This window comes from Rutilus rutilus, assembly GCF_951802725.1.
Source record: "Rutilus rutilus genome assembly, chromosome: 4".
Classification (NCBI taxonomy): domain Eukaryota; kingdom Metazoa; phylum Chordata; class Actinopteri; order Cypriniformes; family Leuciscidae; genus Rutilus; species Rutilus rutilus.
In genome coordinates, this window is record NC_140212.1 from 24,513,303 (window position 1) to 24,533,964 (window position 20,662).

The following is a 20,662-nucleotide window of genomic DNA, read 5'->3' on the forward strand; positions in this document are numbered from 1 at the left end:
GGTTTGATAGCATTTTCAAACGTTACTTTAAGAGACTGCTTTAATTGTGGAGAGAGGACGGAAAATTATTCAACCACCTGGATTTTTCACTCGTGTACACATCTCTGGCAAACGGATTATTCTCACGGACTAATTTTTTCCTTTTTTGGTGTGTGTGTGGATTACTTTTTTGTCTCGTTCCGATCGAGGATCATTCCCATGGACTTATGGACTAAACGTTTCCCGGTTGGAAAGACGGTAGTGAGCTCATGAGGCAACCCGGACATTTGTTTTACTTATTTTTCCTGTACGGGGTGTTTGAAGGTGGTGAGTGCACGGGATAATTGTTTCATTATAATATACTGCGCTCAGCGCGTCATTCAATTGAGCGGTTTTGTGTGTTTTATGTTTATGGTGTTCAGCGCCGTCTGAATATTATTGTTATCTTTTATGCTGTGTGACTTATTCACTATCATACATCTGCTCGTGCTAATTTATATGTTAGAGAAAGCATTGATGTAGGTGACAGTATTGAAGCTTTGGTGATATTCGCCATTATTGTATTCATTCCAAAGAATCTCCTTGTGCGTTTATAGTAACACTGCTGTTTAAAAAGAATATTTGAGGGCGGATTGTTACAATATTGTTAGTTGGTGACAATGTTTTTTATTATTATTATTTTACAGGTACAGCTCCTACATCTGCACATCATGTTGGTGTGAAGACCTGTGAGAAGATGTCAACAAGTAGGACTCTCTGTGTCAGAAGTGTGTGATGTGGAGAACAATCTCTCTTTTCTCTCTCATAGACACTCACTCACTCACAGACACTTACTCACAGACACTCACTCACTCACAGACACTCATTCACTCACTCACAGACACTCATTCACTCACTCACAGACACTCACTCACTCCCTCACACTCACTCACAGACACTCACTCTCTCAGACACCCACTCAGAGGCTGCGTTCCACTCCAAAATTGTCATGCCCTTCACTCGCTAACTTCCCTCCGTCTCGCTCACTCGGATGTACGTCATTGCTTACGTTGCACGAGCACCCACTACTGGGTGCTCGTGCTTCCTGCTCAGCTACTGTCCTGCTTCCTGCTCAGCTACTGCTCAGCTACTGTTCGGACGCTCTTGCTTACTGCTCCGCGCTTTGCTCTATCGCTTTTACATTTTATCTCCTATTCTTTTGTATTTTATTTCCTTTATTTTATTTCCTTTTATCACCTAATTTTAACTTCAGCAAATCAGCACAGTGCTCATACGACAAAGTTTGGATTACTACAAAAACTGAGAATTCTTTTACCCGACCAGCTTACATTCCGGGAAAGGAAAACACAACTGCCTCAAGGATAAGAGAAAATGCCTCTTCTGGAATCTACTTGCTGCACCAACTGCCACAGACTTTTACAAAGGATTGCAGTTCTTGAAACAAAGTTACTTACGGGACCACCAAACCAGACGGAGCACACAACAGAGCTTCGTCATGGACACCCTCAGCATACAGCCGGTGAGTCCCATGAAACTAGTGCTCCTTGACAGGTAGAGAAACAAGCCGATCGACTTACTAATCGATGGCACAAACAGGGAGCGAGACCCAAAGGCACTCGAGACATCAGATTGTCACGAGCATCACATATTGCCGCAGTAGCATCCTCTACCCCAGATACGGCTCTGACAAGGATTGCAAACACTGGTCTCCTACCACCGCCTATACATCTTGAGAACAGATTTGAAGCACTAAGGAATGTAAATGAGAAATCCCCAAACATGATGAATGTGATCGAACACAGACTGAATGGGCCAGTAGCTAACACTGATGCTAACTGGCGCTCAAGGTCGAGCAGACAGCGGCACTCAGCTCAGAGCGCAGCCGAGCCCAGGACTCTGATAGTGGGGGACTCCATAATCAGAAACATTAGCAGCAGGGATACAACTACATGCTGCCTTCCACAAGCAACAACTTCTGATGTAAACAGGGAACTTCAGAACATTCTGATGAAACATAAGACTGCAAATCGACTCATCATTCATGTGGGGAAGAATGATATTCATAAAGAGCAGTCAGAACTCCTTAAGAAGGATTTCCATGAACTTTTTGAAACACTTAAAAGACTGAAAGTTCAAACATTCATCAGTGGACCTCTCCCAGCAAGAGGAACAAACAGGTTTTCACGGTTACTTGGGCTTAATACGTGGCTGCAAAAAAGCTGCAATATAAAAGCAGTAAACTTCATTGACAATTTCAATCTTTTCTGGAGTCAGAGACAACTGTTTCATCGGGATGGCCATCACCCAAACAAACTTGGTTCAAGAGTGTTAAAGGACAATATCTACTTCTCCCTCAATCATCCTTCTGCAGTTTGTGCCAATCCACTCAATCTGAACGGCACACACACACCTGGACACAGTACGAATGACCACAGGACTTAACATCAGCAGCAAAATGGACATGATAACACCACTCCGCCACAACAACCTCTGCTCAAGGACACAATCTCAGCAGAGCCCTGCACACAGAGCTCACCACAGACAGACATATCAGAACTGCTTGAAGATTCAGCACCCAAGGACGACTTCCTGGAAAACAGCCAGGGAAGCCAGGACAGCATATTACAGCCTCCGAAGACACCAGAGCAACAGTCCCTTTCACCAGACACTTTTTCCCTCTCTCCAGCATCGCCACATCTGTGCTTCCCATATGAAAAAAACCTGCATGGTTCATATACAGCAACCATATATCTTCCTTACTTAAATCGGCCAGAATTACCTTCTGTGTTTCATATAAGGCCAATATATGTCCTATACAAAATCAGACCGATTATGGCCACTTTCATACTAAATAGCACACATACAACTTGTAGGGGATTTTTGCGTTATATATGAATACTGTTAAAAGACTTATATGAGTTTTACATGACAAAAGTATGCAAATGTGTATGGTATTAGTAGAAATATATAAAACTCATATAAAATTTATATATAAATCATTTAAAGTTCTTATATTGAATCATATGCTAGTCAAATTAAAGTCATATAGAATTTATACACATTTTGTGTCATTTGTTTATGTTTCATACAGATTTCATGTTTTGATGACCAACATCTGATTCACTTATATGCAGTTGGCAAATCTTTAAAGGGATACTCCACTTTAAAATGAAAATGCTGTCATCATATACTCACTCTCATGTTGTTTCAATCCTTTATGAATTTCTTTCTTCTGCTGAACAGAAAGGAAGATATTTAGAAGAATATCAGTAACCAGACAGTTTCTGGTCTCATTGACTTTTTTTCCTACTATGGAAGTCAATGAGACCAGAAACTGTCTGGTTACTGATATTCTTCTAAATATCTTCCTTTCTGTTCAGCAGAAGAAATTCATACAGGATTGAAACAACATGAGGGTGAATATATGATGACAGAATTTTCATTTTAAAGTGGAGTATCCCTTTAAACTGTACAGTGCAGAAGCCGGTTCGAGGATTACTAGCTGTCAGAATATCACTGACCTTTATGAAGACTTAATTTTCCTACAGGATTTGAAAGAGCAGTTATAAAGCAATGACATTGTAAGACCGTGCATTTACATTAATTGTGAACTGTCTGGGCCTGTTGTTTGTGAACAAATCATAACATATTATTGCAAATGAACAAAGTTGAGTCAAATATGTTTCTAGAACAGTGATTAAAATGTTGAAAATTGGCTGGAATATGCTTTTGTATGAACTCTGGTGGTGATGCACTCTAAAAACTTTTAATATTATTTACTCAATTTTTTTTGGTGAAACATTTTTACACTTAGAATATTTATTAGATTTTTAAGCAGTGAAATAAATTACATACACTGTATTAACTGAGTAAATGTAAGTAAAACTAATTAAATAGATCTGAGTAACTGCATTTGGTACATTAACAAATAAAATTGAGTAGAAATAATTTGGGGAGAACATTTAAAAACAAATATTTATGAGTAATATTAACTGTGTTTATATGCCAGTAATATTAACTTTTTTATTTCCTCTAAACCTCTGTAAAAAATATTCCATACAACCACCGGTATAACTACATGACATTGGCCTTTATTGTCGATGAGTAGCCTACAGCAATACAGCATATTTTATAATCTTTTTAACACGTATACAATATTTAAACTCATGTAAGAAACATTTTCGAAGTAAAAATTAAACATTTAGGCCTAAACATTCAAGTAATTCAAGTGTAATCAACCGGTCTGTTATCCAGTATCCACCGGATCAGCGCTGGTTCCCATCCCGGAGATGGACTCGCCTCTGCGGGGGAGCCTCTAACTTTACACCGCCGTCCTGCGTCACTCACAGCCGAAAGATGCTGCGACGCGACTGACTCCATAACCTGCCAATAAACAAATAGTGCACAGTTCTGAGGACATTTATCATCCAAATTAGTTATATTCATTATCTTTAGGAATATAGTCGTGTGTTTATGCAAGGCGTTACAATCATGCGAAAAGGCAGACGCGAGCCGACACTCGGTGAGTAACATTGCATCTCTATATGTTCTTTCGCATTAAATAAAATGATTTAAAGCACATTAATGATTATACAGATCAAATAAAACATGCACACACCTGAATTTCACAGAGGAAATGCACCAATTCTGCGCCGCTGAGAAGAGAAGAGGAGAACTCTCTGAAGACTTTAGAGAATTCAAACAGCGCGCGCTCACTCAACCGCTGAGCTGTCGTCACGTCAGAGTGGAGGGGGGAGGTGCGCGCATTGTTTTAATTGAGTAAACTTAATTTCTTATGCGTGTTAAATATTAATAATATTGATTTTATTTAAGTAATATTTGTGGTTCTTGAAACAGATCATTTTAATTATCCATTCTCAAATATGGTGATGGAAATTTCACAAATATATTAGCTCAGTGTATTTTAAATAAATAATTGGTTAGTCAAATACTAAATTATTTTAGTGAAAAACTTCAAACTTAAATATAACTGTAAATTTCAGACACAATTAATTGTTGGAGTTTTAGTCAATTAGCCTATTTCGGTATGTTCAACTCAAACTATCAAGTAAATGATATTCAGAGATTTTATTAAGTGAATAAAGTTAATTATTGCTGTGATATTTACTAAGCCACTGAATTATTTTTTTTAGAATTTATTTTTTATTTTACCCATAAGAATCACTTCGACATTTAGGAAAGTTATATGTTAAGAATAGAACTGCATGTTGCATACAATAGTACTGTGATAATGTTTAGAGAAATTTTCACAAATGAAAATGAAATCTGGTGATGCAGGATTTAAAATGAAAACTATTTATATGTGAAATATGCAACTGTATCTTGTAGAACACACTCTAATAAATGTGTGCTTGTTAGTGTAGTTTAAATGTTGTGTTTCATCTAAGGCTGATTATACAGTATATACAGTAACCATGATTGACTACAGGCATAGGGCTTGACTTAGGACAAGATGAGAACAAGCATGAGTGAAGTACAGCCTTATACTGATTGGTAAACTGCACTGTTTTATACACATCCATGTTGGACATTAATATTAAATTAGCATTATTTTCCTATGTTTTTACATCATGAAAATCTATATGGCTTCAGTTGTATGTAGGACATATATGACATAATATGATTAAAAATACACTAATATTATACAATTTATATATGTGGTTTTTGCAGCATATATGTCCCTTACAATATTCTGTTGGAACATATAAGAATCACAGGAGTTTTTAGCAAACCTTTTCCATATGGGTTCTCACAGAAAATGGAAGAACTGGTGCATGCTGGAACCAGACTATCCCACTCTTTTGCTGCAAGCCCCCAGATACCAACCAAAAAAAGACAGGCACCATTACCACCAAAGCCTGCGGGCCCAGCTCGCCCTTCCCCTCCTCCTGTGAGAGCTCTTCGGCCTCTGCCACAACGCCAGGGCCCACACCCTCCTCCGTCTGCTCGAGGTGAACCAAAAACAACTGATACCAGCTCTCAGTGATATGTGTCGGGTCCCCGTTTTGATAACAGTAACTTTCTCAAATGTTTACAGAACAAACGGGAACCCAGTGTGCCTGTATCTTTCTCTATTGCTGTTCTATTACATGATAGAAAGTCTAAGGCCTTCAATAGCCGTACAGCAAACCCAACTAATCTGGTGCCTATTACACGTCAAACTAATATTGCTGTGGGGAAAAGTAAGTCTGTTAAGTTAGCACTCTTTAACATCCGCTCACTTAAAAATAAATCACTTCTAGTCAACGACTTAATAACCACAAACAATCTGGATTTTATGCTTCTGAATGAAACCTGTCTAGAAGACAGCTGCAGTGCAACAATCCTCAATGAAACATCCCCTCCTAACTTTACTTTTATGAGTGTCTGCAGAGCTGTTAAGAAAGGTGGGGGTCTAGCTGCTCTTTTTAAAGATATCTATCAATGTAAGCAAATATCATTTGGGAATTACTTGTCTTTCGAATATCTGTGTATTGTGTTAAAAGGTGCTCCACGCATTTTACTTATCATTATTTACAGGCCTCCAAAATACTCTCCAGCCTTTGCTGAGGACTTTACAGAACTGTTATCAACAATTACCTCAGAGTTTGACTGTTTTGCCATTGCTGGAGATTTTAACATCCATATAGATAGTGCAGAGAACAATATGGCAAAAGAAATCAAAAGTGTTTTAAAAACTTTTGATCTGACTCAGCATATACATGGACCCACACACAATCGTGGACACACTCTAGATTTACTTATCAGTAAGGGTCTAAACATTTCATCGATTGTTATTAAGGATGTAGCACTGTCTGATCATTTCTGTATTTTCTTTGATATATTGATCTCTCCTGCCATTGAAGCTAGATCTGTGTCTGTCAAGAAGAGATGCTTAAATGAGAACACTAGTGTACTATTTATGACGGCTATATCCTTAACACCAAGCATATCTGCAGACTCTGTTGATTTTCTCCTTGATTCTTTTAACTCAAAAGTTAAAAGTGTATTTGATGATATTGCTCCTGTTAAACTCAGGAAGAAGAGTGGCAGACAAAAAGCACCTTGGAGAAACTCAACAGCAGTGCAAAATATGAAAAGACAATGCAGAAAAGTGGAGCGCATGTGGCGGAAGACAAAACTTGTAGTCCATTATAACATCCCAGCTAACAATTTTAGGTTATAAGAACGTTATTCAAAACGTTATTAGAACGTTCAATTCTCCTGTTATATAAACGTTGTATTAACGTTCTTGCTTGGTTATAAGAACGTTGTTCAAACATTATTGGAACATTCAATTCTTAGGTTATAAGAACATTTCCATAACGTTCCCATTAAGTTATAAAAACTTTATTTCTGAATGTTCTAGGAACGTTCAAAGCGTCCAGTTTTTTGGACGTTGTATTAACGTTATTTCTTAGTTATAAGAACGTTATTCAAAACGTTATTAGAACGTTCTATTCTCCTGTTATATAAATGTTGTATTAACGTTCTTGCTTGGTTATAAGAACGTTGTTCAAACGTTATTGGAACATTCAATTCTTAGGTTATAAGAACGTTTCCATAACGTTCCCATTAAGTTATAAAAACTTTATTTCTGAATGTTCTAGGAACGTTCAAAGCGTCCAGTTTTTTGGACGTTGTATTAACGTTATTTCTTAGTTATAAGAACGTTATTCAAAACGTTATTAGAACGTTCAATTCTCCTGTTATATAAACGTTGTATTAATGCTCTTGCTTGGTTATAAGAACGTTATTCAAACGTTATTAGAACGTTCAATTCTCCCGTTATATAAACGTTCTCTTAATGTTTTTCTAAGATTTATGAAAAACGTTCTTAAAACATTCCATTCACTTGTTTAAACATTCTCAATGTTTTTGCAAATAATGTATATATGACAATCATTTTATAAAAGCACCTTATTAAGAGCTTTCAAATTTAAAAATTAAGACAAAAGATCTAGAAAGATAATTAAAATCAAAAAGACCCATGAATCATGTCTATAATATGTGTAATGTAGTCCACTGAAGACGAGCTGAAGTGAACCAAAGTGTAGTTTATTTCAAGATACAGATACAATTGAAACCGACTTGGGTTAAATTGAAATATGAAATTAACATGAAAATAAACCTGGACTAACATAGAACAAACTGATTAAACTTCAAAATAATGAAACATGAAACAAAACTAAAACAACCTCTTTACCTAACCCTAACCTATCAGCAAGCTAAAAAAAAAAAAAAAAAAAAACCATTTTAAATGACATTATCCACAATCACATCAGCTTCCACTTCCGGCACATCGGACTGGACTGGACTGGACCCTGAGAGGATCTCCGGAGATACTGCAGGGAGAAAATAAAACAGTGTTGTATTAAAGTGTGGTGAGATTAGTATAAAAGCACTGGGATGCTGTACTTGCTCATGCACAATATCTAATTAAATTTTCTGACAATTTACAAAAAGTTTAATCTGCTTTGGAATATTGGGAGAACACATGAAGATACGAGACTAGCTCTCTGCTCTTGTCCCTAAGCCCAGAGCCAGATGCTACTAAATTGATATTGCTTTTCATGCTCAAGGACTTTGCATTGTTTCTATTTTAATGCACTCTTAAAGTTTAAATTGCATTAATGAACCGTGCCACATCCCAAAACTGCAATCTAATGATAACTTTGCTTAAATCAAAAATATTTTAAAAGGTCATTAATGGATCATAATTATTGCACAAATATTATTAAGCAACAAAAAGATTAAAATATTAAATAATTATTGAACTAAAATATAGTACATTTATTGAATTGATGAAAAGGTACACTTAAGGTGTTTGGTCACTTGAGTGTGACCCAATTATCATATAGGAAAACACGAGGGTTAAACTCAAGAAAAACATTAATGTTGTCTCTCCATCACTCCCCAGAATAAAATGCCCCAGTTAATGTGGTCCTCGTAGTAATCAATGCATATTATGCATTAATATTTAGCAAAAATTGCTGCGAATATAATTTGTTGTCTCCACTGATCTATATAGATCAGTGGTTGTCTCTCGCCATTGGCTACCATACAATATTTTTCCAAATTAAGGTCCCATGGTATTCCACCGAAAGGGGGGGGGGGGGGGGGGGACTTAGGCTCTCTTTTGAGAGCTACATGAACCATGTGACCACAAGATCAAAGTTGTGCGCAACTCTCTTTCAACGGCTCTGCATCACTGCAACGCCAGAGGCGCCGGTTACCATAGAAATTCGCGCCTACAACTGCTGCACCAAGCCAAAAATACAAATTTTAACGCAATTTGAGCAAAAAAAAAAAAAAAAGCTGCCTGGAGGAATTGAAAATATGGCCTTCCATACACTGTATATTATAAATTAGCAAAATTTACAATACTGATGGTTGTTAAAACGCGTAACGTTAATTACAGTCTGTGAAAAGGGTCCATTACTGTTGTCAAGTGCTCGATCCAAATATCAAATTTAAGAGGAGCCTGGGGATATCCTTCCTTTTTAAATGTCACATAGGAGCTTGTTATAACCTGTAAAACTGCAAACACTGTGGACAACTTACACGATAAAATTACAAATAAGTTACAGATTTCAGATGACGAACTTGACACATGAAACTGGAGGGGGAAATACCCGGGCCATAGCTAAGCTAACTTAATTGAGCTAACGTTAGCCGATTAACTTTTGAATCTCAAGAACGCGTTCAAATTAAAATCAGTTTAGCTATATTGAAAAGGCGAACAAGGACACTGGAAAAGGTGAATCTAAATAAAGACATCAATATAATTTCACGTTTATTCTTCAGTTTTAACTACATATTTGTGTAGTGTTGTTAACTGCTCTGTGGACTGCGGGAGCAGTTTACGTTACTCAAGACAGTTCATGCAAACTGTTGATGTAGTTAACTTTATTAAAACAGTAGCAACTGCTGCAAAACTAAGTTAATTAGCACTGATACAAGTATTTGATTCATACAACACGCAAAATTCAACTTACCTAAAATCTGTCGTCTCCTTGTCCGACATCTTGTCCCGCTGACGCTGTGTTTGATTGACGGGTCGTGCCGTGCGCTGCAAAACCACGCCCATCTTAGGTAATAGGTCGTTCGGACGTGGGGAATGATCAGATAAAACTACAGTCTATCATAACACATTGCCTGTTTTCTCTTTGACTGTAATTGCAAAAGTAATTTTTTTTTTTTTTAGAGGTAAAACCAAATTTATAATTGACTGTACTTTTTGAATTATTTCCTGTTGAATCGATAATTATTTTATATCTGGGATTTTTTTATAAACTAATAATAATATTTGAAAAAATATTTTAACCCCCCAAAAAAATTTCAGTGCATTGTGTCACTGTATATACAAATTATGTTTCTGAAGTTGTTTATTTGTTTTAATTTAGTAACGTTTTTAAAACGTTCCACTAACAAGTAAGAATAACGTTTTGATACTAACGTTTTTAGAACGTTTATCAATGACATGTTGGCACAACGTTACTTTGGTAACTTTGAGAGAACTTTTATCTAAGTTAATCAGCATTGTGATAAAAGTGTCTAATTCATACAACAAGCAAAATGCACTCAACTTAAATGAATACTGCTATTTTCCTGAACATAATTATTTTATATTCTGGGATTTTTTATTCTGACCATAATTTTTTTTTAAATGAAATAGTTAAATAATGTCAGTGCATTGTGTCATTAGTTGTGTCACTGGATTTACAAATTATATGTTTCTGAAGTTGATTTGCAGAATAAAAAGCTGTATAACTAATTTGTAATGACTAATATATATTTTTTAACATAATAATGTTTTTTAAAACGTTTATCAATGACATGTTGGCACAACGTTACTTTGGTAACTTTAAGAGAACTTTTATCTTAATATATATTTTAACAATAACGTTTTTAAAACGTTCCACTAACAATGTAAGAATAACGTTTTAATGCTAACGTTTTTAGAACGTTTATCAATGACATATAACGTTGGCACAACGTTATAATAACGTTACAACAAGAACTTTTTTGATAACTTTTAGAGAACTTTCAGAGAACGTTAGCCAATGTTCTGAGAACGTTCCCTGTTAGCTGGGATCTACAAAGACAGCATCCATGCTTTCAATATGGAACTGGGCAAAGCTAGACAGACTTTCTTCTCAAATATTATAAACAGTAATTTAAACAACACACGCACTCTTTTTGCTACTGTAGAGAGACTGACAAACCCCCCAAGCCAGATTCCCAGTGAAATGCTCTCAGACAACAAGTGCAGTGAGTTTGCTTCTTTCTTCTCTGAGAAAATCAATAATATCAGAAAGGTGATCAGCACATCCTTGAGTTGCACTGGGGTCAGACAGATCAGACCACCTGAGAAAGTAGTTACTATGTCTGATTTCAAAGAAATTGATGGCAAAATTTTGGAAGAAACCGTACAGCACCTTAAAACATCAACATGCGCTCTTGACACACTTCCCACATCATTTTTCAAAAGTGTGTTAAACAGTTTAGAAGCAGATCTTCTAGAAGTGGTAAATGCTTCACTTCTCTCTGGGAGTTTTCCAAACTCCCTAAAAACTGCAGTTGTCAAGCCCCTCCTGAAAAAGAACAGTCTGGATAAGACCATATTAAGCAACTATAGACCAATCTCAAATCTTCCTTTCATAGGCAAGATCATTGAAAAAGTTGTCTTCAATCAGCTGAACAAATTCTTATGCTCGAATGGATACTTTGACAATTTTCAATCTGGTTTCCGACCGCACCACAGCACAGAGACAGCGCTCATAAAGATAATAAACGATATTCGCTTAAATACTGATTCAGGCAAATTATCAGTGCTGGTACTACTCGACCTCAGTGCTGCATTTGACACTGTCGATCATAACATACTTCTGGACAGGCTGGAAAACTGGGTGGGGCTTTCTGGGATAGTCCTAAAATGGTTCAGGTCATACTTAGATGGGAGAGGTTATTATGTGAGTATAGGAGACCATAAGTCTGAGTGGACATCCATGACATGCGGAGTTCCTCAAGGCTCAATTCTTGCGCCACTCCTGTTCAACCTGTATATGCTCCCAATGAGCCAAATAATGAGAAAGAACCAAATTGCTTACCACAGCTATGCAGACGACACACAGATCTACTTGGCCCTATCGCCTAACGATTACAGCCCCATTGACTCCCTGTGCCAATGCATTGATGAAGTCAACAGTTGGATGTGTCAAAACTTTCTTCAGTTAAACAAAGACAAAACTGAAGTCATTGCTTTTGGAAACAAAGATGAAGTTCTCAAGGTGAACGCATACCTTCACTCTAGGGGTCAAACAACCAAAAATCAAGTCAGGAATCTTGGTGTGACACTAGAGTCAGACCTTAGTTTCAGTAGTCATGTCAAAGCAATAACTAAATCAGCACACTATCATCTGAAAAATATTGCAAGAATTAGATGCTTTGTTTCCAGACAAGACTTAGAGAAACTTGTTCATGCTTTCATCACCAGCAGGGTGGATTATTGTAATGGACTCCTCACTGGCCTTCCCAAAAAGACCACAAGACAGTTGCAGCTCATACAGAACGCTGCCGCCAGGATTCTGAGCAGAACCAGAAAATATGAACATATCACACCAGTCCTCAGGTCTTTACACTGGCTCCCAGTTAGATTTAGGATTGATTTTAAAGTATTATTACTGGTATATAAATCATTCAATGGCCTAGGACCTCAATACATTGCAGATATGCTCACTGAATATAAACCCAACAGATCACTCAGATCACTAGGATCATATCAGCTAGAAATACCAAGGGTTCACTCTAAGCATGGCGAGTCCGCTTTTAGCTATTATGCCAGCCGCAGCTGGAACCAGCTTCCATAGGAGATCAGACGTGCTCCTACAGTAGTCACTTTCAAATCCAGACTCAAAACACATCTGTTTAGCTATGCATTTAATGAATGAGCACTGTGCCGCTGTTCGTCCGACTGTTTGTACTGTACTGTATTTTATTTTATTTTTTTCTAAACGGTTTTAATTATTCTTATTTCTTTTTAGTATTTTAATTTCTTCTATGTAAAGCACTTTGAATTGCCATTGTGTATGAAATGTGCTATATAAATAAACTTGCCTTGCCTTGCCTTGCCTACTGGCGGAAACTGCGGCAGGCTGAACTGGAACGTCCTAAGCCCTTGATCACTTGGAATCAGCTGTGGAGTTGATTTATTATTTACATTTTTTTCCCTTTAATAATTTGTTTAATTCAGCATCCAAATGTATATAGGTGTATTTGGGTTGTTTTAAATTAAAAAAATATATAATTAATATATAATAGAGTTGTTTGTTGTGGTGGTGATTAGATGAGATCTGTGGTGACATCACAATCGTACTGCATTGTGGGACATATAGGTGCCTGAAGTGTACATATGAAGTAGACTCGCACCCTAATAAAAATCGAGGGAACGAGGGTCTGTCCATATAAACTTCCCTCGTCCACTTCACGAAGTGGAACGCACTTCAAAATGGCGGCAGGGATTCCCCGAGGGGAAGTGCTTAGGGAAGTTCTCAAGTGCATGTCTAAGAGTGGACTGGAACGCAGCCACAGACACTCACTCACTCACTCAGACACTCACAGACATACACACACACACTTTCTGTCATACTCTGTATCCTGTACATGGGTCTGCTTATGCAATTTGCAACTTCATCCCTCTCTCAGGGCGCTTTCACACTTGGTTCGCTTGCCTGTTCCGAACCCGAGTTCTACCATTGCTACCCCCTCCCCCTGCCCCCGATGGACTGTGTTCACATTATATTATTTCTATCCGAACCGCGGTACGCTTGCGTCATCAGGCTGCAGCTGGCGTAATGGTGTTGCTTGGTAACTGCGAATGAAAAGGCGCCCAAATGGATAGACTTGCTCGGTTGACATTTGTTCTTCTTTTTTTTAACCTATGGTTTTGTTTTCAACATAGACATACAGAAACACACTTGCCTGCCGCAAAAATTCTGAAAACGTTTCAAAGACAGCGGGCTGTCCGCCGAAGACACATTATACGTCATCAATAGCGGTTCACTTCCGCGGTTTGGTTCGATTGCGTTCATATCAGCAGCGAACCGTACCCGAGTTCACATGAACCGTACCCCAGACCACCTTTTTAATCGGATTTGAGTACGGTTCGCGGGTGCGCACCCGAGTTCGGAAGACAGCGTTCACATCATCCAAACGAACCGAACTCTGACGTCATTCGAACCCAGGTGCGCACCAAAAGTGCTAGTGTGAAAGCGCCCTCACACACACACAGACTATCATGTACATAGGTTTGTTTGTAGAATGTTTGAAATGTTCAATCTACTGTAATCTAATGTCAATTCACTTACAATATCCTGTATCTTGTACATGGGTTTGTTTGTAGAATGCAATATTTGCTAAGTATATGGCTGTTTGTGATGGTTTGCTAAGTATATGACTGTTTGTGGGGGTTTACCCTAACTACTTGTCTTGCTGGTTATATTGATTTGATCTTAAAAAAAAGAATAAACAGTGCTGGTTTTCCTGGCATTTTGGCAAAGGCAGGTGTTATCTGAAACCTTATTCTCTGTTGGGTTCCATCGTGACTATTAGTTTGTGTAGTGCTACACTTTGTGTGTTCTCTGCTTTCCATCTTCATTTTGGAGTAAAGAAGTGTATTCAGGGTTTAAAGGGGACGTTTTTTTCCTCCTCTCCAAACTTCACTTCCCCGTAGATTAGCTTTACCTGCCTATCCACCATTCAGTCGTTAAAAAAATGTTTTGCTCTCTTTTAAAAATCATTAAAAGCCTGGGGGCCCCATACATACCTTCGCCTTGGGCCCCCAATTTGCTAAATCCGCCACTGGACTCAGTAAAGCCCTGACATTCGGTTCTATTTATTTAATGAATCATAATGCGATCGTATTATTCAACGCACTATTATTTTGTTTGAGACATCAACCACTGGTCGATGACTATAATGTTTGTAACTGTAGGTAACAACTGGTATAATGTACACCTAGGTCATAAAAACCGTAATATTTTCTTCTCAGCCATGTCAACAATTGTTCATGAGCGAAATCTCCTCCCATCCATTGTCTGATTGGCCTTTCGCAAGGATTCCTGGGTAGTTAAAGTGTGTGGAGCCTGCATCCATGCGGGCTTCGCGGAAGACCGCTTCAAGGGTACAAAGGGGGCGCTGCTGAGCACACTTCAGAGCGTTAAAATGCTGAATGGGACGGCCTACTCGTAGACTCAGCGAGCACACGCAATTTAAGTCCACGAGACCAAAAGTCCACATGAAGTGCACCATTTGGGACAGGGCCTTATGTCAAAAGCTCAAGGAAAATTTTATTTCTTAGTTCATCACCCCTTTAATGTCTTCATAAGATTGGCAAATGCATATGAAAATGTAATTGTCACAAGCATCTGTTTTTACAACCAGGTAGTAAAGTAACTATTCACTGAAGTCAGTTTATGTAATGTCTTTACTAGATTGCAGGAGGGCATGGAAACATTGAGGGTGCTACAGGCTCTTCAACAAGACAGTGCCCTATGCAGCCTGTTTGTTGGAGGTCCCCCTGCCCCATTGACTGCACAGACAATGACAGACCTCTTTAAGGTCAATTATTCTTAAAGTCACAGGAGGATCGTGCAGTTGGCCAGTGGAGAGACTGGCTGATTGACATTGAGGGTATGCACACTTTAAGTATAACTGAAAAATGTCAAACATAAACATTGAAAAATGTCAAACATAAACATTGTGTTGCATAGTAATGTTAAGTTTAGTGGTCCATTTCACTAATTAACACACTGTCTGCAAGTACTTACATCAACATTGTCACGTAGTGGGTGTACATACTGAACAACAAAACAGTTCTCACAAATTCATTGGAATTTGCCACATCCTGGTCTGTTGTGGGCCTTTTCTCCCAGTACAGATTACTCTGTTGTCTTCCATTTGTTATGAACAATATAAAGAAAAAAATTAATACTTTGGACTAGAGGTGTGAATCTTGTATTGCCTAATGATTCTATTCAATTACGATTCAGAGGGTAACGATTCAATTACAAAACAATTCTTGATGTATCACAATGCATATTTTCCTCCCATTCTTATTAAAATGAATTGCTATATTGATAATCACAATAGCTTTAGCTTTTTGTTATTGTATGTTTTTATTAAAAACAACAAACAGTACAATAATTATAAGAAACGAATCAAACGAACAGTGCTTTGTTTTACACTTCATATCTAAACAGAAGCATTCAAGTAACAAAAACAGAAATTTAATACACATTTTGCAGCAAAAAAAAAATGCATCACTTCAAAAGCAATAATTCCCTCTTTTATGTTATTTGATTAACATTAATTACAGACAGCAGCTTGTTACGACCATATGCCCAGATCTAATGTAATGTTACACATCAAATGTTTCTCCTCAAATGTTTGCACAATATAATAACCAACTCTGTTTGCGTTAATGCTCACCAAGACAGGTATCTTGAAATACTGCAATTCTGTGTGTACTGACCATCCAAGTGCAACCTGAATTTGGGACCGTGCATTGTCTGAGATGTGTTATTTTATATAAAATTATATGTTCAGTTTTATTAAATGTGGAGGACGTTAACTAAAGACGATTGACAGGCCAGTTTACGGTGACTAGATGCTCATAACTAAGCGACATGGTTTCCGTAAAAGACAATTTAATGACGTGACAATATGTCCCAAAGCCATTCTACTGTTTTGCTACACGCAAATAATGCAAGTATGCATTTTTCTTCACAAAAAGAGTACATACATTTAGGGCTGAGAACAAGTAGGTGAACTGGGACACCAACCATTTCACTCAGATATGCATCACAATAGAGAAGAAAAGGCCTGCGTAGCTTCCATTTAATGCAGACTTTATAGATCTAAATTTCTTAATTCCCCTTTTACATTTCAGGCGGAGATGCTTTGCAGACTGAAGAAAATGAGGTCAACGTTACTTTTGACAGTCTTCTTATGTTTGCCACTGGCACAGACAGAATTCCTGCTGGTTTGATTCACAGCCTACACTGGAATTTTTACACAATCCAGTAAATGGATCAAAAATACTGTACCCAGAGGCCAACACATGTGCATTAATCCTGAGGCTTCCAATTCATGCCTCATATGAGAGCTTCAGCCAATATATGGCTTTAGGCATTGTGCAGTCCCCACATTTTGGACTAGCCTAATGCACTGTTTCATGTTGATTCTTTATTTTTTTATTTTTTTATTTTTATTGTTGTGTTTGTTATTCATGTTGAAATATTAAATAATATTTAACAACATTGTCTATTTAGAATACTAAACTTCTGTAGCCCAGAATAAAATATACTATACTCATACTAAACTTTTGTAGCCCACAATAAAATATGGTTTAAATGAGTATAACTGAATACATTATTATTGATTCAAAATAAAACATGATGATAAATATAACATTTTACAGATAAAAAGATAGATAAAAAATATACAATTCATTAGGTGCCTATAGGAAATGTGAATAAAAATGCCTGTAAGGAATCACTTGCGCAGGTGAAACCAGAGAGCAGCGGCAGAATGTAATGTAACGACCAAGTGGAAATATGAAAGAGATTACTGAGAAAATAAGTCATGAATTAGTTTATTTTAAGACCCTACAAGAGGAAAAAGATTATATTTACCTGTTTGGTAAAAGGAAAATTATTTGAATGAGAAACAGCAGTTTTGGTGAGTTGATTCCTTGTACCACATTTCTTTTTTTTTCTTTCTTTTTTTGTGTTCAATGTCATGATATAGGCTAACATATTTTTATTTCATTTTTTACTTTGCTTGTTTGATGAAATTGTTCTCTTACCTGTGAAAAAAAAAAGTTAACATTTAAATGAGCAAATCCTAAATCAGTATAATAAATTAATTACCTTTTATTAATAGGCATATACTCATAATAGACTTCTAATTATTACTAAAAAGATATAGGAAAGAAGACCTTACTTTTATTACTTACCTTTTGTCATTTGCAAGAATCTCATTCACCTGAATAACTGTTCTGTGTATTGTTTGTCTTGTAGTAAAGTGCCGGCTTTTTGGTCTCCACTCTAATTTTATATTTCTTCCCCCACTCCGTGAGAACCTACAACTCTAGTAGCTTAAAGGGTTAGTTCACCCAAAAATGAAAATTCTGTCAGTAATTACTCACCCTCATGTTGTTCCAACCCCGTAAGACCTTCGTTCATCTTCGGAACACAAATTAAGATATTTTTGATTAAATCTGAGAGCTGGATCACTCCTTCTAAGGGATTGAAACTTGCTGGCCCAGAAAAGTTATTAAAGACATTGTTAATATAGTCCAAGTGACTACAGTGGTTCAATCTTAAGTTTATCAAGCGACGAGAATACTTTTTGTGCGCAAAAAACAACAAAAATAACGACTTTATTCCACTATTCATTTCCTTCTCTCTGGGCTTCGAGTTAGTTCACGTAGTGTTTTTGCGCAGCGCGTCTGTCTTGCACGTCACACGCATCACACACATGACCAGCGTCGGCCAATAGTGAGCCTATGTGGTGACGTGCAACACAGACGCGCTGCGCTATAACACTACGTGAACTAACTCGAGGCCCAGAGAGAAGGAAATGAATAGTGGAATAAAGTCTTTATTTTTTGGGGGGGGTTTGCGCACAAAAAGTATTCTCGTCGCTTGATAAACTTAAGATTGAGCCACTGTAGTCACTTGGACTATATTAACAATGTCTTTAATAACTTTTCTGGGCCAGCAAGTTTCAATCCCTTAGAAGCCTATGGAGGAGTGATCCAGCTCTCAGATTTAATCAAAAATATCTTAATTTGTGTTCCGAAGATGAACGAAAGTCTTACGGGGTTGGAACAACATGAGGGTGAGTAATTACTGACAGAATTTTCATTTGTGGGTGAACTAACCCTTTAAGTATTGCATTTCAATACGCTACACAGGTGAATGAACTTACATGTAATAAAGCAATGTAAATCTATCATTACCATTCACTGTTTTCCTAAAAGTGAGCAAGCAGAGTACAAACAGTGCCTTCAAGTAATGATTAAAAACAGCAAAATGCTGAGCAAAACAATTGAGAACATTAGAAAATAAACAAGAAAGATAAATATGTGAGCTGTACAGTAAATGTTAATGGTTTCAAGAGTTTTCATAATTTCTCTGAAATGAGCCATTGTGTTTATCATAGAAATAAAAAAAAATATATTTTTGAGTGACATGGAAAAGTCTTCCATAAGTCTCTGTGTAATTTTTATTTTCCAAAGAAGAAAGAAAAAGAAATACCGGTGTGGGACAACATAAAGATCCCTATCCCTTTAACCCTCTGGTACTATTCTGTTCAACAGAGTTGAGTTTGTAGCAAAAATGTACGGTCCTTGTATTATTTTATTTTATGCTTTGTATTTTCCCCACAATAACATGCATTTGGGAATATGGACGAAACTTGTGCTGTTGAACTGATTTAGCAACTTAAAAACATACACCAACAACACATGAGAATGAACAAATATATTTCTAAATATGCAAATTGATGTTTGAGGTTTCAAAATCAAACTGTTGGCTATAGCATTTCTATCAAAGATGTGGCCAAACATTAGCCTGACTACGTCAGACTGCTTACTTCCGCTCAATTTCATTTCGCTTCTGTACTCAGTCTGAGACAGCGTAATAGCTTTCCTTTTTCCTCCGGCCTGAAAACAGCCGGCCAATCAACGAACAGAGGGCGGGCTGAGAGCCGTGACGTAGACACTGATTGTACCGTGGATGCGTAGATTTACTTCACATAATCTGCAAAAGTCGTTCACAGCCATGTTCACTCCGGTATTTCGCTCGATGGTTTTGTTTTCGCATCATACTACATGTGTTTACAGTGGAAGTTAGATGCGGCTGAGCATGCGCATAACACACGCCATAACCAAACGTTATGTGATTGGCTTACGGGAACCAATGATTTTAAACTTCAGACAAGCGCCTCCCCGCGAGAAAGAAAACGCTTTTCAATTATGCCATGCCAGACTCTGTCTACGAAGCAAAGCGAAGTAGCAGAGTTTGGTATTACCAGGCTAGCCAAACATTACAGATTAAGTGCAATTAAATATTAGATAAACAATGGTTTGCTCTTGATGTAAAGTGTAACAACAATCGTCAGGCCTCTGGCGCCCTCTGCTGGCATATTATAATACATAATATACATAAGTTCAATGTTTATAAATTTTTTCATGTATTTTTTATAGCGTTGTTGAATAAAACAATATGTTTAATCACTTTTGATACTTTATTTGAACCAATTATTATTGCCTCATTTGTTATATGTATTTAAGTCATACTAAAGGCTATTGTTCACTTAGATCTGTCTTTATTACCAAAAAATATATAAATAAATAAAAATAATTGTTACTGACAGCCCTAGTTAAAACATTTGAAAATGCACCTACATTGTTTTGCATTTTGTGACAAAGACTATTTTCCTGTCTTATATTTTGTCATTATTAATTTCTTGAAAATAATAGGCTATTAAAATACTTTCTTGTCACCTTCTCCTGAAAACAATATTGCGAATAGTTTCATGTTGTGTATTCAGCCATATGGTCAACTGTGTTAATTAAAATTCTTACCACCATCAAAAGTAAAAACTCAGAATG

At 37.0% G+C, this 20,662-nt stretch overlaps 1 long non-coding RNA gene across 1 annotated transcript in view; it reads right to left on the minus strand.

Moving 5' to 3' along the window:
* Positions 1-4,049: 4,049 nt before the first annotated feature.
* Positions 4,050-20,662, minus strand: part of LOC311289381 — a 174,932-nt gene continuing 158,319 nt past the window's right edge. The window contains exons 2-3 of the long non-coding RNA XR_014627114.1: positions 4,598-4,702; positions 4,050-4,362 (exon numbers count right to left, since the gene is read on the minus strand). This is a non-coding gene — a long non-coding RNA (uncharacterized lncRNA). The remainder of the gene's footprint in view (positions 4,363-4,597; positions 4,703-20,662) is intronic.